Here is a 26,180-nt window from a genome sequence, read left to right as displayed (position 1 = left end):
TATATATATATATATATAGTAAATAAGTCTCCTGTATACAATGTCTACGTTATGTATTATTGTAAGTAAACTTTAAATCTTTGCATTTGAAACTAAAGAACGACTCTGGTGGGACTCGAACCCACAACCTTTGAATAACTACAACCTACTAGAAGTCCAATGCGCTCTCCATTGCGCCACAGAGCCACTGATATATCATTTTTTTGTATCAACAGTACAATGTGTTGAATACTCTTATGTTTTAAATGACACAATCTGTGATGAAACTAATCTTTTTATTTTTCTATTTTTTAAGTATGCTGTAAAGAGAGTATCGTAGAGTGAGAGTACAATTTTTGTAATGATTTCAGAAATAGCTCCCACTTTGTGTGAGGTGCAAATCAATATGGGGACAATTGCACCATGTCTGATTGAGTGTTTGTTGCAAAGAAACTGAAGATAGAAACATTTTGGTAACATTTATATAGGTTTTGTATTTTTACCAGTATAGATATTTACCGGTATATTAATTTATATTATAATAATTACATGGCTATCGAGTGTCAGATATTTATAACATTTCTCCCAAATGCAACAGCTATGTCTGAGTCTTCCTCTTGCTGTTTTCAAGTGCAAGTCCTATATCAGGTTTTAGCAATTGTGTAGGTTATTTGTAATACACATCTAAGGATTTTTTAAAGATTTTTGAGTGTACTGTAGATACACTTTAAGCTTTGTATTCCTACGTGAGCAGACTCAACATAATATTTTTATTGCTGGTTAAAAATAGCCATCCACATTTTTATTACCAGTTATTGATATAAAGTATCTAAAATTGATTTGTAACTGGTCTTACATTTAAATGATTTTTATGTCAACAGCCTATAATTACTTTGTATATATAGTATATAGGTCTCCCATATACAATGTCTATGTTATGTATCATTTTAAGTAAATTTTAAATGTTTGCATTTGAAGCTAAAGAAGGACTCTGGTGGGACTCGAACCCACAACCTTTGAATAACTACAACCTACTAGAAGTCCAATGCGCTATCCATTGCGCTACAGAGCCACTGAAGTAGCAAGCGTTTGTATCGACAGTACAACTTGTAGAATACTTTCATGTTTTAAAAGCTACAATCTGTGATGAAACAAATCTATTATGTCTTTCTTTTTTTTAGTAGGATGTATATACAGAGTATTGTAGAGTAAGAGCCAAAATTTTATACTGATTTCAGAAATAGCATCCTCATTGTGTGAGGTGCAAAAAATTGTGGGGACTATTGCACCCTGTGTGAAATAGTAACTGTTTATTGCAATACAAACTAAAGACCAAAATATTTTCTAAAATGTATTTAATGTTTAGAGTGCTTAACAGTGTAGATATTCATCTTATTTCATACTATAATGATAATGTTGCTAACCTGTGTCAGATATTTCCAACATTCCTCTTGAATGCAACATCCCTGTCTGAGTTTTCCGGCTGCTGATTTCGAGTGCAAGTCCTATATCAGGTTTAAGCAATTATTTAGCTAATATGTGATAACCATGTAAGGATTACAGGTAAAAAGGATTTAATGTTTTTTGAGTGTAGATACCCTTCAAGGTCTGCATAGCTAGCTGAGCAGACTCAACATTGAATTTGGTTGCTGGTTAAATATAACAATAAGCATTTTTGATCAGCAGTTATTGATTTAAAGTATCGAAAATTGATTTGTAATTGGTGATCTTACATTGAAAAGATTTTTATGTCACCAGCCTATCATTGCTTTGTATATATATATATATATATAGTAAATAAGTCTCCCGTATACAATGTCTACGTTATGTATTATTGTAAGTAAACTTTAAATCTTTGCATTTGAAACTAAAGAACGACTCTGGTGGGACTCAAACCCACAACCTTTGAATAACTACAACCTACTAGAAGTCCAATGCGCTATCCATTGCGCCACAGAGCCACTGATATATCATTTTTTTGTATCAACAGTACAATGTGTTGAATACTCTTATGTTTTAAATGACACAATCTGTGATGAAACTAATCTTTTTATTTTTCTATTTTTTAAGTATGCTGTAAAGAGAGTATCGTAGAGTGAGAGTACAATTTTTGTAATGATTTCAGAAATAGCTCCCACTTTGTGTGAGGTGCAAATCAATATGGGGACAATTGCACCATGTCTGATTGAGTGTTTGTTGCAAAGAAACTGAAGATAGAAACATTTTGGTAACATTTATATAGGTTTTGTATTTTTACCAGTATAGATATTTATATTAATTTATATTATAATAATTACATGGCTATCGAGTGTCAGATATTTATAACATTTCTCCCAAATGCAACAGCTATGTCTGAGTCTTCCTCTTGCTGTATTCAAGTGCAAGTCCTATATCAGGTTTTAGCAATTGTGTAGGTTATTTGTAATACACATCTAAGGATTTTTTATGATTTTTGAGTGTACTGTAGATACACTTTAAGCTTTGTATTCCTACGTGAGCAGACTCAACATAATATTTTCATTGCTGGTTAAAAATAACCATCCACATTTTTATTACCAGTTATTGATTTAAAGTATCTAAAATTGATTTGTAACTGGTCTTACATTTAAATGATTTTTATGTCAACAGCCTATAATTACTTTGTATATATAGTGTATAGGTCTCCCATATACAATGTCTATGTTATGTATCATTTTAAGTACATTTTAAATGTTTACATTTGAAGCTAAAGAATGACTCTGGTGGGACTCGAACCCACAACCTTTGAATAACTACAACCTACTAGAAGTCCAATGCGCTATCCATTGCGCCACAGAGCCACTGAAGCAGCAAGTGTTTGTATCGACAGTACAACTTGTAGAATACTTTCATGTTTTAAAAGCTACAATCTGTGATGAAACAAATCTATTATGTCTTTCTTTTTTCAGTAGGATGTATATACAGAGTATTGTAGAGTAAGAGCCAAAATTTTATACTGATTTCAGAAATAGCATCCTCATTGTGTGAGGTGCAAAAAAATGTGGGGACAATTGCACCCTGTGTGAAATAGTAACTGTTTATTGCAATACAAACTAAAGACCAAAATATTTTCTAAAATGTATTTAATGTTTAGAGTGCTTAACAGTGTAGATATTCATCTTATTTCATACTATAATGATAATGTTGCTAACCTGTGTCAGATATTTCCAACATTCCTCTTGAATGCAACATCCCTGTCTGAGTTTTCTGGCTGCTGATTTCGAGTGCAAGTCCTATATCAGGTTTAAGCAATTATTTAGCTAATATGTGATAACCATGTAAGGATTACCGGTAAAAAGGATTTAATGTTTTTTGAGTGTAGATACCCTTCAAGGTCTGCATAGCTAGCTGAGCAGACTCAACATTGAATTTGGTTGCTGGTTAAATATAACAATAAGCATTTTTGATCAGCAGTTATTGATTTAAAGTATCGAAAATTGATTTGTAATTGGTGATCTTACATTGAAAAGATTTTTATGTCACCAGCCTATCATTACTTTGTATATATATATATATAGTAAATAAGTCTCCTGTATACAATGTCTACGTTATGTATTATTGTAAGTAAACTTTAAATCTTTGCATTTGAAACTAAAGAACGACTCTGGTGGGACTCGAACCTCAACCTTTGAATAACTACAACCTACTAGAAGTCCAATGCGCTATCCATTGCGCCACAGAGCCACTGATGTATCATATTTTTGTATCAACAGTACAATGTGTTGAATACTCTTATGTTTTAAATGACACAATCTGTGATGAAACTAATCTTTTTATTTTTCTATTTTTTAAGTATGCTGTAAAGAGAGTATCGTAGAGTGAGAGTAAAATTTTTGTAATGATTTCAGAAATAGCTCCCACTTTGTGTGAGGTGCAAATCAATATGGGGACAATTGCACCATGTCTGATTGAGTGTTTGTTGCAAAGAAACTGAAGATAGAAACATTTTGGTAACATTTATATAGGTTTTGTATTTTTACCAGTATAGATATTTATATTAATTTATATTATAATAATTACATGGCTATCGAGTGTCAGATATTTATAACATTTCTCCCAAATGCAACAGCTATGTCTGAGTCTTCCTCTTGCTGTTTTCAAGTGCAAGTCCTATATCAGGTTTTAGCAATTGTGTAGGTTATTTGTAATACACATCTAAGGATTTTTTTAAGATTTTTGAGTGTACTGTAGATACACTTTAAGCTTTGTATTCCTACGTGAGCAGACTCAACATAATATTTTCATTGCTGGTTAAAAATAGCCATCCACATTTTTATTACCAGTTATTGATTTAAAGTATCTAAAATTGATTTGTAACTGGTCTTACATTTAAATGATTTTTATGTCAACAGCCTATAATTACTTTGTATATATAGTATATAGGTCTCCCATATACAATGTCTATGTTATGTATCATTTTAAGTAAATTTTAAATGTTTGCATTTGAAGCTAAAGAATGACTCTGGTGGGACTCGAACCCACAACCTTTGAATAACTACAACCTACTAGAAGTCCAATGCGCTATCCATTGCGCTACAGAGCCACTGAAGTAGCAAGCGTTTGTATCGACAGTACAACTTGTAGAATACTTTCATGTTTTAAAAGCTACAATCTGTGATGAAACAAATCTATTATGTCTTTCTTTTTTTTAGTAGGATGTATATACAGAGTATTGTAGAGTAAGAGCCAAAATTTTATACTGATTTCAGAAATAGCATCCTCATTGTGTGAGGTGCAAAAAAATGTGGGGACTATTGCACCCTGTGTGAAATAGTAACTGTTTATTGCAATACAAACTAAAGACCAAAATATTTTCTAAAATGTATTTAATGTTTAGAGTGCTTAACAGTGTAGATATTCATCTTATTTCATACTATAATGATAATGTTGCTAACCTGTGTCAGATATTTCCAACATTCCTCTTGAATGCAACATCCCTGTCTGAGTTTTCCGGCTGCTGATTTCGAGTGCAAGTCCTATATCAGGTTTAAGCAATTATTTAGCTAATATGTGATAACCATGTAAGGATTACAGGTAAAAAGGATTTAATGTTTTTTGAGTGTAGATACCCTTCAAGGTCTGCATAGCTAGCTGAGCAGACTCAACATTGAATTTGGTTGCTGGTTAAATATAACAATAAGCATTTTTGATCAGCAGTTATTGATTTAAAGTATGGAAAATTGATTTGTAATTGGTGATCTTACATTGAAAAGATTTTTATGTCACCAGCCTATCATTACTTTGTATATATATATATATATATATATAGTAAATAAGTCTCCTGTATACAATGTCTACGTTATGTATTATTGTAAGTAAACTTTAAATCTTTACATTTGAAACTAAAGAACGACTCTGGTGGGACTCGAACCCACAACCTTTGAATAACTACCACCTACTAGAAGTCCAATGCGCTATCCATTGCGCCACAGAGCCACTGAAGCAGCAAGTGTTTGTATCGACAGTACAACTTGTAGAATACTTTCATGTTTTAAAAGCTACAATCTGTGATGAAACAAATCTATTATGTCTTTCTTTTTTCAGTAGGATGTATATACAGAGTATTGTAGAGTAAGAGCCAAAATTTTATACTGATTTCAGAAATAGCATCCTCATTGTGTGAGGTGCAAAAAAATGTGGGGACAATTGCACCCTGTGTGAAATAGTAACTGTTTATTGCAATACAAACTAAAGACCAAAATATTTTCTAAAATGTATTTAATGTTTAGAGTGCTTAACAGTGTAGATATTCATCTTATTTCATACTATAATGATAATGTTGCTAACCTGTGTCAGATATTTCCAACATTCCTCTTGAATGCAACATCCCTGTCTGAGTTTTCCGGCTGCTGATTTCGAGTGCAAGTCCTATATCAGGTTTAAGCAATTATTTAGCTAATATGTGATAACCATGTAAGGATTACAGGTAAAAAGGATTTAATGTTTTTTGAGTGTAGATACCCTTCAAGGTCTGCATAGCTAGCTGAGCAGACTCAACATTGAATTTGGTTGCTGGTTAAATATAACAATAAGCATTTTTGATCAGCAGTTATTGATTTAAAGTATCGAAAATTGATTTGTAATTGGTGATCTTACATTGAAAAGATTTTTATGTCACCAGCCTATCATTACTTTGTATATATATATATATATAGTAAATAAGTCTCCTGTATACAATGTCTACGTTATGTATTATTGTAAGTAAACTTTAAATCTTTGCATTTGAAACTAAAGAACGACTCTGGTGGGACTCGAACCCACAACCTTTGAATAACTACAACCTACTAGAAGTCCAATGCGCTATCCATTGCGCCACAGAGCCACTGATATATCATTTTTTTGTATCAACAGTACAATGTGTTGAATACTCTTATGTTTTAAATGACACAATCTGTGATGAAACTAATCTTTTTATTTTTCTATTTTTTAAGTATGCTGTAAAGAGAGTATCGTAGAGTGAGAGTACAATTTTTGTAATGATTTCAGAAATAGCTCCCACTTTGTGTGAGGTGCAAATCAATATGGGGACAATTGCACCATGTCTGATTGAGTGTTTGTTGCAAAGAAACTGAAGATAGAAACATTTTGGTAACATTTATATAGGTTTTGTATTTTTACCAGTATAGATATTTATATTAATTTATATTATAATAATTACATGGCTATCGAGTGTCAGATATTTATAACATTTCTCCCAAATGCAACAGCTATGTCTGAGTCTTCCTCTTGCTGTTTTCAAGTGCAAGTCCTATATCAGGTTTTAGCAATTGTGTAGGTTATTTGTAATACACATCTAAGGATTTTTTATGATTTTTGAGTGTACTGTAGATACACTTTAAGCTTTGTATTCCTACGTGAGCAGACTCAACATAATATTTTCATTGCTGGTTAAAAATAACCATCCACATTTTTATTACCAGTTATTGATTTAAAGTATCTAAAATTGATTTGTAACTGGTCTTACATTTAAATGATTTTTATGTCAACAGCCTATAATTACTTTGTATATATAGTGTATAGGTCTCCCATATACAATGTCTATGTTATGTATCATTTTAAGTACATTTTAAATGTTTACATTTGAAGCTAAAGAATGACTCTGGTGGGACTCGAACCCACAACCTTTGAATAACTACAACCTACTAGAAGTCCAATGCGCTATCCATTGCGCCACAGAGCCACTGAAGCAGCAAGTGTTTGTATCGACAGTACAACTTGTAGAATACTTTCATGTTTTAAAAGCTACAATCTGTGATGAAACAAATCTATTATGTCTTTCTTTTTTCAGTAGGATGTATATACAGAGTATTGTAGAGTAAGAGCCAAAATTTTATACTGATTTCAGAAATAGCATCCTCATTGTGTGAGGTGCAAAAAAATGTGGGGACAATTGCACCCTGTGTGAAATAGTAACTGTTTATTGCAATACAAACTAAAGACCAAAATATTTTCTAAAATGTATTTAATGTTTAGAGTGCTTAACAGTGTAGATATTCATCTTATTTCATACTATAATGATAATGTTGCTAACCTGTGTCAGATATTTCCAACATTCCTCTTGAATGCAACATCCCTGTCTGAGTTTTCTGGCTGCTGATTTCGAGTGCAAGTCCTATATCAGGTTTAAGCAATTATTTAGCTAATATGTGATAACCATGTAAGGATTACCGGTAAAAAGGATTTAATGTTTTTTGAGTGTAGATACCCTTCAAGGTCTGCATAGCTAGCTGAGCAGACTCAACATTGAATTTGGTTGCTGGTTAAATATAACAATAAGCATTTTTGATCAGCAGTTATTGATTTAAAGTATCGAAAATTGATTTGTAATTGGTGATCTTACATTGAAAAGATTTTTATGTCACCAGCCTATCATTACTTTGTATATATATATATATAGTAAATAAGTCTCCTGTATACAATGTCTACGTTATGTATTATTGTAAGTAAACTTTAAATCTTTGCATTTGAAACTAAAGAACGACTCTGGTGGGACTCGAACCTCAACCTTTGAATAACTACAACCTACTAGAAGTCCAATGCGCTATCCATTGCGCCACAGAGCCACTGATGTATCATATTTTTGTATCAACAGTACAATGTGTTGAATACTCTTATGTTTTAAATGACACAATCTGTGATGAAACTAATCTTTTTATTTTTCTATTTTTTAAGTATGCTGTAAAGAGAGTATCGTAGAGTGAGAGTAAAATTTTTGTAATGATTTCAGAAATAGCTCCCACTTTGTGTGAGGTGCAAATCAATATGGGGACAATTGCACCATGTCTGATTGAGTGTTTGTTGCAAAGAAACTGAAGATAGAAACATTTTGGTAACATTTATATAGGTTTTGTATTTTTACCAGTATAGATATTTATATTAATTTATATTATAATAATTACATGGCTATCGAGTGTCAGATATTTATAACATTTCTCCCAAATGCAACAGCTATGTCTGAGTCTTCCTCTTGCTGTTTTCAAGTGCAAGTCCTATATCAGGTTTTAGCAATTGTGTAGGTTATTTGTAATACACATCTAAGGATTTTTTTAAGATTTTTGAGTGTACTGTAGATACACTTTAAGCTTTGTATTCCTACGTGAGCAGACTCAACATAATATTTTCATTGCTGGTTAAAAATAGCCATCCACATTTTTATTACCAGTTATTGAATTAAAGTATCTAAAATTGATTTGTAACTGGTCTTACATTTAAATGATTTTTATGTCAACAGCCTATAATTACTTTGTATATATAGTATATAGGTCTCCCATATACAATGTCTATGTTATGTATCATTTTAAGTAAATTTTAAATGTTTGCATTTGAAGCTAAAGAATGACTCTGGTGGGATTCGAACCCACAACCTTTGAATAACTACAACCTACTAGAAGTCCAATGCGCTATCCATTGCGCTACAGAGCCACTGAAGTAGCAAGCGTTTGTATCGACAGTACAACTTGTAGAATACTTTCATGTTTTAAAAGCTACAATCTGTGATGAAACAAATCTATTATGTCTTTCTTTTTTTTAGTAGGATGTATATACAGAGTATTGTAGAGTAAGAGCCAAAATTTTATACTGATTTCAGAAATAGCATCCTCATTGTGTGAGGTGCAAAAAAATGTGGGGACTATTGCACCCTGTGTGAAATAGTAACTGTTTATTGCAATACAAACTAAAGACCAAAATATTTTCTAAAATGTATTTAATGTTTAGAGTGCTTAACAGTGTAGATATTCATCTTATTTCATACTATAATGATAATGTTGCTAACCTGTGTCAGATATTTCCAACATTCCTCTTGAATGCAACATCCCTGTCTGAGTTTTCCGGCTGCTGATTTCGAGTGCAAGTCCTATATCAGGTTTAAGCAATTATTTAGCTAATATGTGATAACCATGTAAGGATTACAGGTAAAAAGGATTTAATGTTTTTTGAGTGTAGATACCCTTCAAGGTCTGCATAGCTAGCTGAGCAGACTCAACATTGAATTTGGTTGCTGGTTAAATATAACAATAAGCATTTTTGATCAGCAGTTATTGATTTAAAGTATGGAAAATTGATTTGTAATTGGTGATCTTACATTGAAAAGATTTTTATGTCACCAGCCTATCATTACTTTGTATATATATATATATATATATATATATATAGTAAATAAGTCTCCTGTATACAATGTCTACGTTATGTATTATTGTACGTAAACTTTAAATCTTTACATTTGAAACTAAAGAACGACTCTGGTGGGACTCGAACCCACAACCTTTGAATAACTACCACCTACTAGAAGTCCAATGCGCTATCCATTGCGCCACAGAGCCACTGAAGCAGCAAGTGTTTGTATCGACAGTACAACTTGTAGAATACTTTCATGTTTTAAAAGCTACAATCTGTGATGAAACAAATCTATTATGTCTTTCTTTTTTCAGTAGGATGTATATATAGAGTATTGTAGAGTAAGAGCCAAAATTTTATACTGATTTCAGAAATAGCATCCTCATTGTGTGAGGTGCAAAAAAATGTGGGGACAATTGCACCCTGTGTGAAATAGTAACTGTTTATTGCAATACAAACTAAAGACCAAAATATTTTCTAAAATGTATTTAATGTTTAGAGTGCTTAACAGTGTAGATATTCATCTTATTTCATACTATAATGATAATGTTGCTAACCTGTGTCAGATATTTCCAACATTCCTCTTGAATGCAACATCCCTGTCTGAGTTTTCCGGCTGCTGATTTCGAGTGCAAGTCCTATATCAGGTTTAAGCAATTATTTAGCTAATATGTGATAACCATGTAAGGATTACAGGTAAAAAGGATTTAATGTTTTTTGAGTGTAGATACCCTTCAAGGTCTGCATAGCTAGCTGAGCAGACTCAACATTGAATTTGGTTGCTGGTTAAATATAACAATAAGCATTTTTGATCAGCAGTTATTGATTTAAAGTATCGAAAATTGATTTGTAATTGGTGATCTTACATTGAAAAGATTTTTATGTCACCAGCCTATCATTACTTTGTATATATATATATATATAGTAAATAAGTCTCCTGTATACAATGTCTACGTTATGTATTATTGTAAGTAAACTTTAAATCTTTGCATTTGAAACTAAAGAACGACTCTGGTGGGACTCGAACCCACAACCTTTGAATAACTACAACCTACTAGAAGTCCAATGCGCTATCCATTGCGCCACAGAGCCACTGATATATCATTTTTTTGTATCAACAGTACAATGTGTTGAATACTCTTATGTTTTAAATGACACAATCTGTGATGAAACTAATCTTTTTATTTTTCTATTTTTTAAGTATGCTGTAAAGAGAGTATCGTAGAGTGAGAGTACAATTTTTGTAATGATTTCAGAAATAGCTCCCACTTTGTGTGAGGTGCAAATCAATATGGGGACAATTGCACCATGTCTGATTGAGTGTTTGTTGCAAAGAAACTGAAGATAGAAACATTTTGGTAACATTTATATAGGTTTTGTATTTTTACCAGTATAGATATTTATATTAATTTATATTATAATAATTACATGGCTATCGAGTGTCAGATATTTATAACATTTCTCCCAAATGCAACAGCTATGTCTGAGTCTTCCTCTTGCTGTTTTCAAGTGCAAGTCCTATATCAGGTTTTAGCAATTGTGTAGGTTATTTGTAATACACATCTAAGGATTTTTTATGATTTTTGAGTGTACTGTAGATACACTTTAAGCTTTGTATTCCTACGTGAGCAGACTCAACATAATATTTTCATTGCTGGTTAAAAATAACCATCCACATTTTTATTACCAGTTATTGATTTAAAGTATCTAAAATTGATTTGTAACTGGTCTTACATTTAAATGATTTTTATGTCAACAGCCTATAATTACTTTGTATATATAGTGTATAGGTCTCCCATATACAATGTCTATGTTATGTATCATTTTAAGTACATTTTAAATGTTTACATTTGAAGCTAAAGAATGACTCTGGTGGGACTCGAACCCACAACCTTTGAATAACTACAACCTACTAGAAGTCCAATGCGCTATCCATTGCGCCACAGAGCCACTGAAGCAGCAAGTGTTTGTATCGACAGTACAACTTGTAGAATACTTTCATGTTTTAAAAGCTACAATCTGTGATGAAACAAATCTATTATGTCTTTCTTTTTTCAGTAGGATGTATATACAGAGTATTGTAGAGTAAGAGCCAAAATTTTATACTGATTTCAGAAATAGCATCCTCATTGTGTGAGGTGCAAAAAAATGTGGGGACAATTGCACCCTGTGTGAAATAGTAACTGTTTATTGCAATACAAACTAAAGACCAAAATATTTTCTAAAATGTATTTAATGTTTAGAGTGCTTAACAGTGTAGATATTCATCTTATTTCATACTATAATGATAATGTTGCTAACCTGTGTCAGATATTTCCAACATTCCTCTTGAATGCAACATCCCTGTCTGAGTTTTCTGGCTGCTGATTTCGAGTGCAAGTCCTATATCAGGTTTAAGCAATTATTTAGCTAATATGTGATAACCATGTAAGGATTACCGGTAAAAAGGATTTAATGTTTTTTGAGTGTAGATACCCTTCAAGGTCTGCATAGCTAGCTGAGCAGACTCAACATTGAATTTGGTTGCTGGTTAAATATAACAATAAGCATTTTTGATCAGCAGTTATTGATTTAAAGTATCGAAAATTGATTTGTAATTGGTGATCTTACATTGAAAAGATTTTTATGTCACCAGCCTATCATTACTTTGTATATATATATATATATAGTAAATAAGTCTCCTGTATACAATGTCTACGTTATGTATTATTGTAAGTAAACTTTAAATCTTTGCATTTGAAACTAAAGAACGACTCTGGTGGGACTCGAACCTCAACCTTTGAATAACTACAACCTACTAGAAGTCCAATGCGCTATCCATTGCGCCACAGAGCCACTGATGTATCATATTTTTGTATCAACAGTACAATGTGTTGAATACTCTTATGTTTTAAATGACACAATCTGTGATGAAACTAATCTTTTTATTTTTCTATTTTTTAAGTATGCTGTAAAGAGAGTATCGTAGAGTGAGAGTAAAATTTTTGTAATGATTTCAGAAATAGCTCCCACTTTGTGTGAGGTGCAAATCAATATGGGGACAATTGCACCATGTCTGATTGAGTGTTTGTTGCAAAGAAACTGAAGATAGAAACATTTTGGTAACATTTATATAGGTTTTGTATTTTTACCAGTATAGATATTTATATTAATTTATATTATAATAATTACATGGCTATCGAGTGTCAGATATTTATAACATTTCTCCCAAATGCAACAGCTATGTCTGAGTCTTCCTCTTGCTGTTTTCAAGTGCAAGTCCTATATCAGGTTTTAGCAATTGTGTAGGTTATTTGTAATACACATCTAAGGATTTTTTTAAGATTTTTGAGTGTACTGTAGATACACTTTAAGCTTTGTATTCCTACGTGAGCAGACTCAACATAATATTTTCATTGCTGGTTAAAAATAGCCATCCACATTTTTATTACCAGTTATTGATTTAAAGTATCTAAAATTGATTTGTAACTGGTCTTACATTTAAATGATTTTTATGTCAACAGCCTATAATTACTTTGTATATATAGTATATAGGTCTCCCATATACAATGTCTATGTTATGTATCATTTTAAGTAAATTTTAAATGTTTGCATTTGAAGCTAAAGAATGACTCTGGTGGGATTCGAACCCACAACCTTTGAATAACTACAACCTACTAGAAGTCCAATGCGCTATCCATTGCGCTACAGAGCCACCGAAGTAGCAAGCGTTTGTATCGACAGTACAACTTGTAGAATACTTTCATGTTTTAAAAGCTACAATCTGTGATGAAACAAATCTATTATGTCTTTCTTTTTTTTAGTAGGATGTATATACAGAGTATTGTAGAGTAAGAGCCAAAATTTTATACAGATTTCAGAAATAGCATCCTCATTGTGTGAGGTGCAAAAAAATGTGGGGACTATTGCACCCTGTGTGAAATAGTAACTGTTTATTGCAATACAAACTAAAGACCAAAATATTTTCTAAAATGTATTTAATGTTTAGAGTGCTTAACAGTGTAGATATTCATCTTATTTCATACTATAATGATAATGTTGCTAACCTGTGTCAGATATTTCCAACATTCCTCTTGAATGCAACATCCCTGTCTGAGTTTTCCGGCTGCTGATTTCGAGTGCAAGTCCTATATCAGGTTTAAGCAATTATTTAGCTAATATGTGATAACCATGTAAGGATTACAGGTAAAAAGGATTTAATGTTTTTTGAGTGTAGATACCCTTCAAGGTCTGCATAGCTAGCTGAGCAGACTCAACATTGAATTTGGTTGCTGGTTAAATATAACAATAAGCATTTTTGATCAGCAGTTATTGATTTAAAGTATGGAAAATTGATTTGTAATTGGTGATCTTACATTGAAAAGATTTTTATGTCACCAGCCTATCATTACTTTGTATATATATATATATATAGTAAATAAGTCTCCTGTATACAATGTCTACGTTATGTATTATTGTAAGTAAACTTTAAATCTTTACATTTGAAACTAAAGAACGACTCTGGTGGGACTTGAACCCACAACCTTTGAATAACTACCACCTACTAGAAGTCCAATGCGCTATCCATTGCGCCACAGAGCCACTGAAGCAGCAAGTGTTTGTATCGACAGTACAACTTGTAGAATACTTTCATGTTTTAAAAGCTACAATCTGTGATGAAACAAATCTATTATGTCTTTCTTTTTTCAGTAGGATGTATATACAGAGTATTGTAGAGTAAGAGCCAAAATTTTATACTGATTTCAGAAATAGCATCCTCATTGTGTGAGGTGCAAAAAAATGTGGGGACAATTGCACCCTGTGTGAAATAGTAACTGTTTATTGCAATACAAACTAAAGACCAAAATATTTTCTAAAATGTATTTAATGTTTAGAGTGCTTAACAGTGTAGATATTCATCTTATTTCATACTATAATGATAATGTTGCTAACCTGTGTCAGATATTTCCAACATTCCTCTTGAATGCAACATCCCTGTCTGAGTTTTCCGGCTGCTGATTTCGAGTGCAAGTCCTATATCAGGTTTAAGCAATTATTTAGCTAATATGTGATAACCATGTAAGGATTACAGGTAAAAAGGATTTAATGTTTTTTGAGTGTAGATACCCTTCAAGGTCTGCATAGCTAGCTGAGCAGACTCAACATTGAATTTGGTTGCTGGTTAAATATAACAATAAGCATTTTTGATCAGCAGTTATTGATTTAAAGTATCGAAAATTGATTTGTAATTGGTGATCTTACATTGAAAAGATTTTTATGTCACCAGCCTATGATTACTTTGTATATATATATATATATATATATATATATATATATATATAGTAAATAAGTCTCCTGTATACAATGTCTACGTTATGTATTATTGTAAGTAAACTTTAAATCTTTGCATTTGAAACTAAAGAACTACTTTGGTGGGACTCAAACCCACAACCTTTGAATAACTACAACCTACTAGAAGTCCAATGCGCTATCCATTGCGCCACAGAGCCACTGATGTATCATATTTTTGTATCAACAGTACAATGTGTTGAATACTCTTATGTTTTAAATGACACAATCTGTGATGAAACTAATCTTTTTATTTTTCTATTTTTTAAGTATGCTGTAAAGAGAGTATCGTAGAGTGAGAGTAAAATTTTTGTAATGATTTCAGAAATAGTTCCCACTTTGTGTGAGGTGCAAATCAATATGGGGACAATTGCACCATGTCTGATTGAGTGTTTGTTGCAAAGAAACTGAAGATAGAAACATTTTGGTAACATTTATATAGGTTTTGTATTTTTACCAGTATAGATATTTATATTAATTTATATTATAATAATTACATGGCTATCGAGTGTCAGATATTTATAACATTTCTCCCAAATGCAACAGCTATGTCTGAGTCTTCCTCTTGCTGTTTTCAAGTGCAAGTCCTATATCAGGTTTTAGCAATTGTGTAGGTTATTTGTAATACACATCTAAGGATTTTTTATGATTTTTGAGTGTACTGTAGATACACTTTAAGCTTTGTATTCCTACGTGAGCAGACTCAACATAATATTTTCATTGCTGGTTAAAAATAGCCATCCACATTTTTATTACCAGTTATTGATTTAAAGTATCTAAAATTGATTTGTAACTGGTCTTACATTTAAATGATTTTTACGTCAACAGCCTATAATTACTTTGTATATATAGTATATAGGTCTCCCATATACAATGTCTATGTTATGTATAATTTTAAGTAAATTTTAAATGTTTGCATTTGAAGCTAAAGAATGACTCTGATGGGACTCGAACCCACAACCTTTGAATAACTACAACCTACGAGAAGTCCAATGCGCTATCCATTGCGCCACAGAGCCACTGAAGCAGCAAGCGTTTGTATCGACAGTACAACTTGTAGAATACTTTCAAGTTTTAAAAGCTACAATCTGTGATGAAACAAATCTATTATGTCTTTCTTTTTTTAGTAGGATGTATATACAGAGTATTGTAGAGTAAGAGCCAAAATTTTATACTGATTTCAGAAATAGCATCCTCATTGTGTGAGGTGCAAAAAAATGTGGGGACAATTGCACCCTGTGTGAAATAGTAACTGTTTACTGCAATACAAACTAAAGACCAAAATATTTTCTAAAATGTATTTAATATTTAGAGTGCTTAACAGTGTAGATATTCATCTTATTTCATACTATAATGATAATGTTGCTAACCTGTGTCAGATATTTCCAACATTCCTCTTGAATGCAACATCCCTGTCTGAGTTTTCCGGCTGCTGATTTCGAGTGCAAGTCCTATATCAGGTTTAAGCAATTATTTAGCTAATATGTTATAACCATGTAAGGATTACAGGTAAAAAGGATTTAATGTTTTTTGAGTGTAGATACCCTTCAAGGTCTGCATAGCTAGCTGAGCAGACTCAACATTGAATTTGGTTGCTGGTTAAATATAACAATAAGCATTTTTGATCAGCAGTTATTGATTTAAAGTATCGAAAATTGATTTGTAATTGGTGATCTTGCATTGAAAAGATTTTTATGTCACCAGCCTATGATTACTTTGTATATATATATATATATATATATATATATAGTAAATAAGTCTCCTGTATACAATGTCTACGTTATGTATTATTGTAAGTAAACTTTAAATCTTTGCATTTGAAACTAAAGAACTACTCTGGTGGGACTCGAACCCACAACCTTTGAATAACTACAACCTACTAGAAGTCCAATGCGCTATCCATTGCGCCACAGAGCCACTGATGTATCATATTTTTGTATCAACAGTACAATGTGTTGAATACTCTTATGTTTTAAATGACACAATCTGTGATGAAACTAATCTTTTTATTTTTCTATTTTTTAAGTATGCTGTAAAGAGAGTATCGTAGAGTGAGAGTAAAATTTTTGTAATGATTTCAGAAATAGCTCCCACTTTGTGTGAGGTGCAAATCAATATGGGGACAATTGCACCATGTCTGATTGAGTGTTTGTTGCAAAGAAACTGAAGATAGAAACATTTTGGTAACATTTATATAGGTTTTGTATTTTTACCAGTATAGATATTTATATTAATTTATATTATAATAATTACATGGCTATCGAGTGTCAGATATTTATAACATTTCTCCCAAATGCAACAGCTATGTCTGAATCTTCCTCTTGCTGTTTTCAAGTGCAAGTCCTATATCAGGTTTTAGCAATTGTGTAGGTTATTTGTAATACCCATCTAAGGATTTTTTATGATTTTTGAGTGTACTGTAGATACACTTTAAGCTTTGTATTCCTACGTGAGCAGACTCAACATAATATTTTCATTGCTGGTTAAAAATAACCATCCACATTTTTATTACCAGTTATTGATTTAAAGTATCTAAAATTGATTTGTAACTGGTCTTACATTTAAATGATTTTTATGTCAACAGCCTATAATTACTTTGTATATATAGTGTATAGGTCTCCCATATACAATGTCTATGTTATGTATCATTTTAAGTACATTTTAAATGTTTACATTTGAAGCTAAAGAATGACTCTGGTGGGACTCGAACCCACAACCTTTGAATAACTACAACCTACTAGAAGTCCAATTCGCTATCCATTGCGCCACAGAGCCACTGAAGCAGCAAGTGTTTGTATCGACAGTACAACTTGTAGAATACTTTCATGTTTTAAAAGCTACAATCTGTGATGAAACACATCTATTATGTCTTTCTTTTTTCAGTAGGATGTATATACAGAGTATTGTAGAGTAAGAGCCAAAATTTTATACTGATTTCAGAAATAGCATCCTCATTGTGTGAGGTGCAAAAAAATGTGGGGACAATTGCACCCTGTGTGAAATAGTAACTGTTTATTGCAATACAAACTAAAGACCAAAATATTTTCTAAAATGTATTTAATGTTTAGAGTGCTTAACAGTGTAGATATTCATCTTATTTCATACTATAATGATAATGTTGCTAACCTGTGTCAGATATTTCCAACATTCCTCTTGAATGCAACATCCATGTCTGAGTTTTCCGGCTGCTGATTTCGAGTGCAAGTCCTATATCAGGTTTAAGCAATTATTTAGCTAATATGCGATAACCATGTAAGGATTACAGGTAAAAAGGATTTAATGTTTTTTGAGTGTAGATACCCTTCAAGGTCTGCATAGCTAGCTGAGCAGACTCAACATTGAATTTGGTTGCTGGTTAAATATAACAATAAGCATTTTTGATCAGCAGTTATTGATTTAAAGTATCGAAAATTGATTTGTAATTGGTGATCTTACATTGAAAAGATTTTTATGTCACCAGCCTATCATTACTTTGTATATATATATATATATATATATAGTAAATAAGTCTCCTGTATACAATGTCTACGTTATGTATTATTGTAAGTAAACTTTAAATCTTTGCATTTGAAACTAAAGAACGACTCTGGTGGGACTCGAACCCACAACCTTTGAATAACTACAACCTACTAGAAGTCCAATGCGCTATCCATTGCGCCACAGAGCCACTGATGTATCATATTTTTGTATCAACAGTACAATGTGTTGAATACTCTTATGTTTTAAATGACACAATCTGTGATGAAACTAATCTTTTTATTTTTCTATTTTTTAAGTATGCTGTAAAGAGAGTATCGTAGAGTGAGAGTAAAATTTTTGTAATGATTTCAGAAATAGCTCCCACTTTGTGTGAGATGCAAATCAATATGGGGACAATTGCACCATGTCTGATTGAGTGTTTGTTGCAAAGAAACTGAAGATAGAAACATTTTGGTAACATTTATATAGGTTTTGTATTTTTACCAGTATAGATATTTATATTAATTTATATTATAATAATTACATGGCTATCGAGTGTCAGATATTTATAACATTTCTCCCAAATGCAACAGCTATGTCTGAGTCTTCCTCTTGCTGTTTTCAAGTGCAAGTCCTATATCAGGTTTTAGCAATTGTGTAGGTTATTTGTAATACACATCTAAGGATTTTTTATGATTTTTGAGTGTACTGTAGATACACTTTAAGCTTTGTATTCCTACGTGAGCAGACTCAACATAATATTTTCATTGCTGGTTAAAAATAGCCATCCACATTTTTATTACCAGTTATTGATTTAAAGTATCTAAAATTGATTTGTAACTGGTCTTACATTTAAATGATTTTTACGTCAACAGCCTATAATTACTTTGTATATATAGTATATAGGTCTCCCATATACAATGTCTATGTTATGTATCATTTTAAGTAAATTTTAAATGTTTGCATTGAAGCTAAAGAATGACTCTGGTGGGACTCGAACCCACAACCTTTGAATAACTACAACCTACGAGAAGTCCAATGCACTATCCATTGCGCCACAGAGCCACTGAAGCAGCAAGCGTTTGTATCGACAGTACAACTTGTAGAATACTTTCAAGTTTTAAAAGCTACAATCTGTGATGAAACAAATCTATTATGTCTTTCTTTTTTTAGTAGGATGTATATACAGAGTATTGTAGAGTAAGAGCCAAAATTTTATACTGATTTCAGAAATAGCATCCTCATTGTGTGAGGTGCAAAAAAATGTGGGGACAATTGCACCCTGTGTGAAATAGTAACTGTTTACTGCAATACAAACTAAAGACCAAAATATTTTCTAAAATGTATTTAATATTTAGAGTGCTTAACAGTGTAGATATTCATCTTATTTCATACTATAATGATAATGTTGCTAACCTGTGTCGGATATTTCCAACATTCCTCTTGAATGCAACATCCCTGTCTGAGTTTTCCGGCTGCTGATTTCGAGTGCAAGTCCTATATCAGGTTTAAGCAATTATTTAGCTAATATGTTATAACCATGTAAGGATTACAGGTAAAAAGGATTTAATGTTTTTTGAGTGTAGATACCCTTCAAGGTCTGCATAGCTAGCTGAGCAGACTCAACATTGAATTTGGTTGCTGGTTAAATATAACAATAAGCATTTTTGATCAGCAGTTATTGATTTAAAGTATCGAAAATTGATTTGTAATTGGTGATCTTACATTGAAAAGATTTTTATGTCACCAGCCTATGATTACTTTGTATATATATATATATATATAGTAAATAAGTCTCCTGTATACAATGTCTACGTTATGTATTATTGTAAGTAAACTTTAAATCTTTGCATTTGAAACTAAAGAACGACTCTGGTGGGACTCGAACCCACAACCTTTGAATAACTACAACCTACTAGAAGTCCAATGCGCTATCCATTGCGCCACAGAGCCACTGATGTATCATATTTTTGTATCAACAGTACAATGTGTTGAATACTCTTATGTTTTAAATGACACAATCTGTGATGAAACTAATCTTTTTATTTTTCTATTTTTTAAGTATGCTGTAAAGAGAGTATCGTAGAGTGAGAGTAAAATTTTTGTAATGATTTCAGAAATAGCTCCCACTTTGTGTGAGATGCAAATCAATATGGGGACAATTGCACCATGTCTGATTGAGTGTTTGTTGCAAAGAAACTGAAGATAGAAACATTTTGGTAACATTTATATAGGTTTTGTATTTTTACCAGTATAGATATTTATATTAATTTATATTATAATAATTACATGGCTATCGAGTGTCAGATATTTATAACATTTCTCCCAAATGCAACAGCTATGTCTGAGTCTTCCTCTTGCTGTTTTCAAGTGCAAGTCCTATATCAGGTTTTAGCAATTGTGTAGGTTATTTGTAATACACATCTAAGGATTTTTTATGATTTTTGAGTGTACTGTAGATACACTTTAAGCTTTGTATTCCTACGTGAGCAGACTCAACATAATATTTTCATTGCTGGTTAAAAATAGCCATCCACATTTTTATTACCAGTTATTGATTTAAAGTATCTAAAATTGATTTGTAACTGGTCTTACATTTAAATGATTTTTACGTCAACAGCCTATAATTACTTTGTATATATAGTATATAGGTCTCCCATATACAATGTCTATGTTATGTATCATTTTAAGTAAATTTTAAATGTTTGCATTGAAGCTAAAGAATGACTCTGGTGGGACTCGAACCCACAACCTTTGAATAACTACAACCTACGAGAAGTCCAATGCACTATCCATTGCGCCACAGAGCCACTGAAGCAGCAAGCGTTTGTATCGACAGTACAACTTGTAGAATACTTTCAAGTTTTAAAAGCTACAATCTGTGATGAAACAAATCTATTATGTCTTTCTTTTTTTAGTAGGATGTATATACAGAGTATTGTAGAGTAAGAGCCAAAATTTTATACTGATTTCAGAAATAGCATCCTCATTGTGTGAGGTGCAAAAAAATGTGGGGACAATTGCACCCTGTGTGAAATAGTAACTGTTTACTGCAATACAAACTAAAGACCAAAATATTTTCTAAAATGTATTTAATATTTAGAGTGCTTAACAGTGTAGATATTCATCTTATTTCATACTATAATGATAATGTTGCTAACCTGTGTCAGATATTTACAACATTCCTCTTGAATGCAACATCCCTGTCTGAGTTTTCCGGCTGCTGATTTCGAGTGCAAGTCCTATATCAGGTTTAAGCAATTATTTAGCTAATATGTTATAACCATGTAAGGATTACAGGTAAAAAGGATTTAATGTTTTTTGAGTGTAGATACCCTTCAAGGTCTGCATAGCTAGCTGAGCAGACTCAACATTGAATTTGGTTGCTGGTTAAATATAACAATAAGCATTTTTGATCAGCAGTTATTGATTTAAAGTATCGAAAATTGATTTGTAATTTGTGATCTTACATTGAAAATTTTTTTATGTCAATAGCCTATCATTACTTTGTATATATATATATATATATATATATATATATATATAGTAAATAAGTCTCCTGTATACAATGTCTACGTTATGTATTATTGTAAGTAAACTTTAAATCTTTGCATTTGAAACTAAAGAACTACTCTGGTGGGACTCGAACCCACAACCTTTGAATAACTACAACCTACTAGAAGTCCAATGCGCTATCCATTGCGCCACAGAGCCACTGATGTATCATTTTTTTGTATCAACAGTACAATGTGTTGAATACTCTTATGTTTTAAATGACACAATCTGTGATGAAACTAATCTTTTTATTTTTCTATTTTTTAAGTATGCTGTAAAGAGAGTATCGTAGAGTGAGAGTAAAATTTTTGTAATGATTTCAGAAATAGCTCCCACTTTGTGTGAGGTGCAAATCAATATGGGGACAATTGCACCATGTCTGATTGAGTGTTTGTTGCAAAGAAACTGAAGATAGAAACATTTTGGTAACATTTATATAGGTTTTGTATTTTTACCAGTATAGATATTTATATTAATTTATATTATAATAATTACATGGCTATCGAGTGTCAGATATTTATAACATTTCTCCCAAATGCAACAGCTATGTCTGAATCTTCCTCTTGCTGTTTTCAAGTGCAAGTCCTATATCAGGTTTTAGCAATTGTGTAGGTTATTTGTAATACCCATCTAAGGATTTTTTATGATTTTTGAGTGTACTGTAGATACACTTTAAGCTTTATATTCCTACGTGAGCAGACTCAACATAATATTTTCATTGCTGGTTAAAAATAACCATCCACATTTTTATTACCAGTTATTGATTTAAAGTATCTAAAATTGATTTGTAACTGGTCTTACATTTAAATGATTTTTATGTCAACAGCCTATAATTACTTTGTATATATAGTGTATAGGTCTCCCATATACAATGTCTATGTTATGTATCATTTTAAGTACATTTTAAATGTTTACATTTGAAGCTAAAGAATGACTCTGGTGGGACTCGAACCCACAACCTTTGAATCACTACAACCTACTAGAAGTCCAATTCGCTATCCATTGCGCCACAGAGCCACTGAAGCAGCAAGTGTTTGTATCGACAGTACAACTTGTAGAATACTTTCATGTTTTAAAAGCTACAATCTGTGATGAAACACATCTATTATGTCTTTCTTTTTTCAGTAGGATGTATATACAGAGTATTGTAGAGTAAGAGCCAAAATGTTATACTGATTTCAGAAATAGCATCCTCATTGTGTGAGGTGCAAAAAATGTGGGGACAATTGCACCCTGTGTGAAATAGTAACTGTTTATTGCAATACAAACTAAAGACCAAAATATTTTCTAAAATGTATTTAATGTTTAGAGTGCTTAACAGTGTAGATATTCATCTTATTTCATACTATAATGATAATGTTGCTAACCTGTGTCAGATATTTCCAACATTCCTCTTGAATGCAACATCCATGTCTGAGTTTTCCGGCTGCTGATTTCGAGTGCAAGTCCTATATCAGGTTTAAGCAATTATTTAGCTAATATGCGATAACCATGTAAGGATTACAGGTAAAAAGGATTTAATGTTTTTTGAGTGTAGATACCCTTCAAGGTCTGCATAGCTAGCTGAGCAGACTCAACATTGAATTTGGTTGCTGGTTAAATATAACAATAAGCATTTTTGATCAGCAGTTATTGATTTAAAGTATCGAAAATTGATTTGTAATTGGTGATCTTACATTGAAAAGATTTTTATGTCACCAGCCTATCATTACTTTGTATATATATATATATATATATATATATAGTAAATAAGTCTCCTGTATACAATGTCTACGTTATGTATAATTGTAAGTAAACTTTAAATCTTTGCATTTGAAACTAAAGAACGACTTTGGTGGGACTCGAACCCACAACCTTTGAATAACTACAACCTACTAGAAGTCCAATGCGCTATCCATTGCGCCACAGAGCCACTGATGTATCATATTTTTGTATCAACAGTACAATGTGTTGAATACTCTTATGTTTTAAATGACACAATCTGTGATGAAACTAATCTTTTTATTTTTCTATTTTTTAAGTATGCTGTAAAGAGAGTATCGTAGAGTGAGAGTAAAATTTTTGTAATGATTTCAGAAATAGCTCCCACTTTGTGTGAGGTGCAAATCAATATGGGGACAATTGCACCATGTCTGATTGAGTGTTTGTTGCAAAGAAACTGAAGATAGAAACATTTTGGTAACATTTATATAGGTTTTGTATTTTTACCAGTATAGATATTTATATTAATTTATATTATAATAATTACATGGCTATCGAGTGTCAGATATTTATAACATTTCTCCCAAATGCAACAGCTATGTCTGAGTCTTCCTCTTGCTGTTTTCAAGTGCAAGTCCTATATCAGGTTTTAGCAATTGTGTAGGTTATTTGTAATACACATCTAAGGATTTTTTATGATTTTTGAGTGTACTGTAGATACACTTTAAGCTTTGTATTCCTACGTGAGCAGACTCAACATAATATTTTCATTGCTGGTTAAAAATAGCCATCCACATTTTTATTACCAGTTATTGATTTAAAGTATCTAAAATTGATTTGTAACTGGTCTTACATTTAAATGATTTTTACGTCAACAGCCTATAATTACTTTGTATATATAGTGGTCTCCCATATACAATGTCTATGTTATGTATCATTTTAAGTAAATTTTAAATGTTTGCATTTGAAGCTAAAGAATGACTCTGGTGGGACTCGAACCCACAACCTTTGAATAACTACAACCTACGAGAAGTCCAATGCGCTATCCATTGCGCCACAGAGCCACTGAAGCAGCAAGCGTTTGTATCGACAGTACAACTTGTAGAATACTTTCAAGTTTTAAAAGCTACAATCTGTGATGAAACAAATCTATTATGTCTTTCTTTTTTTAGTAGGATGTATATACAGAGTATTGTAGAGTAAGAGCCAAAATTTTATACTGATTTCAGAAATAGCATCCTCATTGTGTGAGGTGCAAAAAAATGTGGGGACAATTGCACCCTGTGTGAAATAGTAACTGTTTACTGCAATACAAACTAAAGACCAAAATATTTTCTAAAATGTATTTAATATTTAGAGTGCTTAACAGTGTAGATATTCATCTTATTTCATACTATAATGATAATGTTGCTAACCTGTGTCAGATATTTCCAACATTCCTCTTGAATGCAACATCCCTGTCTGAGTTTTCCGGCTGCTGATTTCGAGTGCAAGTCCTATATCAGGTTTAAGCAATTATTTAGCTAATATGTTATAACCATGTAAGGATTACAGGTAAAAAGGATTTAATGTTTTTTGAGTGTAGATACCCTTCAAGGTCTGCATAGCTAGCTGAGCAGACTCAACATTGAATTTGGTTGCTGGTTAAATATAACAATAAGCATTTTTGATCAGCAGTTATTGATTTAAAGTATCGAAAATTGATTTGTAATTTGTGATCTTACATTGAAAAGATTTTTATGTCAATAGCCTATCATTACTTTGTATATATATATATATATATATATATATATATATATAGTAAATAAGTCTCCTGTATACAATGTCTACGTTATGTATTATTGTAAGTAAACTTTAAATCTTTGCATTTGAAACTAAAGAACTACTCTGGTGGGACTCGAACCCACAACCTTTGAATAACTACAACCTACTAGAAGTCCAATGCGCTATCCATTGCGCCACAGAGCCACTGATGTATCATTTTTTTGTATCAACAGTACAATGTGTTGAATACTCTTATGTTTTAAATGACACAATTTGTGATGAAACTAATCTTTTTATTTTTCTATTTTTTAAGTATGCTGTAAAGAGAGTATTGTAGAGTGAGAGTACAATTTTTGTAATGATTTCTGAAATAGCTCCCACTTTGTGTGAGGTGCAAATCAATATGGGGACAATTGCACCATGTCTGATTGAGTGTTTGTTGCAAAGAAACTGAAGATAGAAACATTTTGGTAACATTTATATACAGATGTAGCCACCTTTATCTTGAGTGGCCGCGGCGGTTGTCCCGTTCGACCATACGCAGCGTACTGTGGCGTAGCGAGGCGCGCCTAGCCACAGAGAGGCTATCTAATCGCACGGAGACAGACATTTGACGTTTGGCGTTACCTTTACGTGTAATACCTGCGATCAGCCACCAGATGTCGCTTTTTACAATCACCACTGCGCATGCGTGTGATCTCCCGTAAAATACAATACTGACATACATAATAAGGACTACTTTACTAAGGCGTCTCATTACG

The 26,180-nt window shown here is 32.0% G+C and overlaps 26 non-coding genes across 26 annotated transcripts; all 26 read right to left on the bottom strand.

The window, feature by feature from the left end:
* Positions 1-100: 100 nt before the first annotated feature.
* Positions 101-186, bottom strand: TRNAR-UCU (transfer RNA arginine (anticodon UCU)). Its single transcript is given in 2 exon segments — positions 101-136; positions 150-186. It is a non-coding gene; the product is annotated as a tRNA-Arg (tRNA).
* Positions 187-965: 779 nt separating this feature from the next.
* Positions 966-1,051, bottom strand: TRNAR-UCU (transfer RNA arginine (anticodon UCU)). Its single transcript is given in 2 exon segments — positions 966-1,001; positions 1,015-1,051. It is a non-coding gene; the product is annotated as a tRNA-Arg (tRNA).
* Positions 1,052-1,854: 803 nt separating this feature from the next.
* TRNAR-UCU (transfer RNA arginine (anticodon UCU)) lies at positions 1,855-1,940 on the bottom strand. The gene is given in 2 exon segments: positions 1,855-1,890; positions 1,904-1,940. It is a non-coding gene; the product is annotated as a tRNA-Arg (tRNA).
* Positions 1,941-2,712: 772 nt separating this feature from the next.
* TRNAR-UCU (transfer RNA arginine (anticodon UCU)) lies at positions 2,713-2,798 on the bottom strand. Its single transcript is given in 2 exon segments — positions 2,713-2,748; positions 2,762-2,798. It is a non-coding gene; the product is annotated as a tRNA-Arg (tRNA).
* Positions 2,799-4,454: 1,656 nt separating this feature from the next.
* Positions 4,455-4,540, bottom strand: TRNAR-UCU (transfer RNA arginine (anticodon UCU)). The gene is given in 2 exon segments: positions 4,455-4,490; positions 4,504-4,540. It is a non-coding gene; the product is annotated as a tRNA-Arg (tRNA).
* An 807-nt stretch (positions 4,541-5,347) lies between these two features.
* Positions 5,348-5,433, bottom strand: TRNAR-UCU (transfer RNA arginine (anticodon UCU)). The gene is given in 2 exon segments: positions 5,348-5,383; positions 5,397-5,433. It is a non-coding gene; the product is annotated as a tRNA-Arg (tRNA).
* Positions 5,434-6,233: 800 nt separating this feature from the next.
* TRNAR-UCU (transfer RNA arginine (anticodon UCU)) lies at positions 6,234-6,319 on the bottom strand. Its single transcript is given in 2 exon segments — positions 6,234-6,269; positions 6,283-6,319. It is a non-coding gene; the product is annotated as a tRNA-Arg (tRNA).
* A 772-nt stretch (positions 6,320-7,091) lies between these two features.
* Positions 7,092-7,177, bottom strand: TRNAR-UCU (transfer RNA arginine (anticodon UCU)). Its single transcript is given in 2 exon segments — positions 7,092-7,127; positions 7,141-7,177. It is a non-coding gene; the product is annotated as a tRNA-Arg (tRNA).
* A 1,656-nt stretch (positions 7,178-8,833) lies between these two features.
* TRNAR-UCU (transfer RNA arginine (anticodon UCU)) lies at positions 8,834-8,919 on the bottom strand. Its single transcript is given in 2 exon segments — positions 8,834-8,869; positions 8,883-8,919. It is a non-coding gene; the product is annotated as a tRNA-Arg (tRNA).
* An 813-nt stretch (positions 8,920-9,732) lies between these two features.
* On the bottom strand, positions 9,733-9,818 carry TRNAR-UCU (transfer RNA arginine (anticodon UCU)). Its single transcript is given in 2 exon segments — positions 9,733-9,768; positions 9,782-9,818. It is a non-coding gene; the product is annotated as a tRNA-Arg (tRNA).
* An 800-nt stretch (positions 9,819-10,618) lies between these two features.
* TRNAR-UCU (transfer RNA arginine (anticodon UCU)) lies at positions 10,619-10,704 on the bottom strand. The gene is given in 2 exon segments: positions 10,619-10,654; positions 10,668-10,704. It is a non-coding gene; the product is annotated as a tRNA-Arg (tRNA).
* A 772-nt stretch (positions 10,705-11,476) lies between these two features.
* TRNAR-UCU (transfer RNA arginine (anticodon UCU)) lies at positions 11,477-11,562 on the bottom strand. Its single transcript is given in 2 exon segments — positions 11,477-11,512; positions 11,526-11,562. It is a non-coding gene; the product is annotated as a tRNA-Arg (tRNA).
* A 1,658-nt stretch (positions 11,563-13,220) lies between these two features.
* Positions 13,221-13,306, bottom strand: TRNAR-UCU (transfer RNA arginine (anticodon UCU)). Its single transcript is given in 2 exon segments — positions 13,221-13,256; positions 13,270-13,306. It is a non-coding gene; the product is annotated as a tRNA-Arg (tRNA).
* An 801-nt stretch (positions 13,307-14,107) lies between these two features.
* TRNAR-UCU (transfer RNA arginine (anticodon UCU)) lies at positions 14,108-14,193 on the bottom strand. Its single transcript is given in 2 exon segments — positions 14,108-14,143; positions 14,157-14,193. It is a non-coding gene; the product is annotated as a tRNA-Arg (tRNA).
* A 1,680-nt stretch (positions 14,194-15,873) lies between these two features.
* TRNAR-UCU (transfer RNA arginine (anticodon UCU)) lies at positions 15,874-15,959 on the bottom strand. Its single transcript is given in 2 exon segments — positions 15,874-15,909; positions 15,923-15,959. It is a non-coding gene; the product is annotated as a tRNA-Arg (tRNA).
* An 812-nt stretch (positions 15,960-16,771) lies between these two features.
* TRNAR-UCU (transfer RNA arginine (anticodon UCU)) lies at positions 16,772-16,857 on the bottom strand. The gene is given in 2 exon segments: positions 16,772-16,807; positions 16,821-16,857. It is a non-coding gene; the product is annotated as a tRNA-Arg (tRNA).
* A 772-nt stretch (positions 16,858-17,629) lies between these two features.
* Positions 17,630-17,715, bottom strand: TRNAR-UCU (transfer RNA arginine (anticodon UCU)). Its single transcript is given in 2 exon segments — positions 17,630-17,665; positions 17,679-17,715. It is a non-coding gene; the product is annotated as a tRNA-Arg (tRNA).
* Positions 17,716-18,521: 806 nt separating this feature from the next.
* On the bottom strand, positions 18,522-18,607 carry TRNAR-UCU (transfer RNA arginine (anticodon UCU)). The gene is given in 2 exon segments: positions 18,522-18,557; positions 18,571-18,607. It is a non-coding gene; the product is annotated as a tRNA-Arg (tRNA).
* A 771-nt stretch (positions 18,608-19,378) lies between these two features.
* TRNAR-UCU (transfer RNA arginine (anticodon UCU)) lies at positions 19,379-19,464 on the bottom strand. Its single transcript is given in 2 exon segments — positions 19,379-19,414; positions 19,428-19,464. It is a non-coding gene; the product is annotated as a tRNA-Arg (tRNA).
* An 802-nt stretch (positions 19,465-20,266) lies between these two features.
* TRNAR-UCU (transfer RNA arginine (anticodon UCU)) lies at positions 20,267-20,352 on the bottom strand. Its single transcript is given in 2 exon segments — positions 20,267-20,302; positions 20,316-20,352. It is a non-coding gene; the product is annotated as a tRNA-Arg (tRNA).
* A 771-nt stretch (positions 20,353-21,123) lies between these two features.
* Positions 21,124-21,209, bottom strand: TRNAR-UCU (transfer RNA arginine (anticodon UCU)). The gene is given in 2 exon segments: positions 21,124-21,159; positions 21,173-21,209. It is a non-coding gene; the product is annotated as a tRNA-Arg (tRNA).
* Positions 21,210-22,027: 818 nt separating this feature from the next.
* Positions 22,028-22,113, bottom strand: TRNAR-UCU (transfer RNA arginine (anticodon UCU)). The gene is given in 2 exon segments: positions 22,028-22,063; positions 22,077-22,113. It is a non-coding gene; the product is annotated as a tRNA-Arg (tRNA).
* Positions 22,114-22,885: 772 nt separating this feature from the next.
* On the bottom strand, positions 22,886-22,971 carry TRNAR-UCU (transfer RNA arginine (anticodon UCU)). The gene is given in 2 exon segments: positions 22,886-22,921; positions 22,935-22,971. It is a non-coding gene; the product is annotated as a tRNA-Arg (tRNA).
* An 809-nt stretch (positions 22,972-23,780) lies between these two features.
* Positions 23,781-23,866, bottom strand: TRNAR-UCU (transfer RNA arginine (anticodon UCU)). Its single transcript is given in 2 exon segments — positions 23,781-23,816; positions 23,830-23,866. It is a non-coding gene; the product is annotated as a tRNA-Arg (tRNA).
* Positions 23,867-24,633: 767 nt separating this feature from the next.
* TRNAR-UCU (transfer RNA arginine (anticodon UCU)) lies at positions 24,634-24,719 on the bottom strand. The gene is given in 2 exon segments: positions 24,634-24,669; positions 24,683-24,719. It is a non-coding gene; the product is annotated as a tRNA-Arg (tRNA).
* Positions 24,720-25,537: 818 nt separating this feature from the next.
* Positions 25,538-25,623, bottom strand: TRNAR-UCU (transfer RNA arginine (anticodon UCU)). Its single transcript is given in 2 exon segments — positions 25,538-25,573; positions 25,587-25,623. It is a non-coding gene; the product is annotated as a tRNA-Arg (tRNA).
* Positions 25,624-26,180: the final 557 nt, after the last annotated feature.

Source organism: Pseudophryne corroboree, chromosome 4 (genome assembly GCF_028390025.1).
Source record: "Pseudophryne corroboree isolate aPseCor3 chromosome 4, aPseCor3.hap2, whole genome shotgun sequence".
Classification (NCBI taxonomy): Eukaryota; Metazoa; Chordata; class Amphibia; order Anura; family Myobatrachidae; genus Pseudophryne; species Pseudophryne corroboree.
This window is presented reverse-complemented; position numbering and strand designations above follow the sequence as displayed.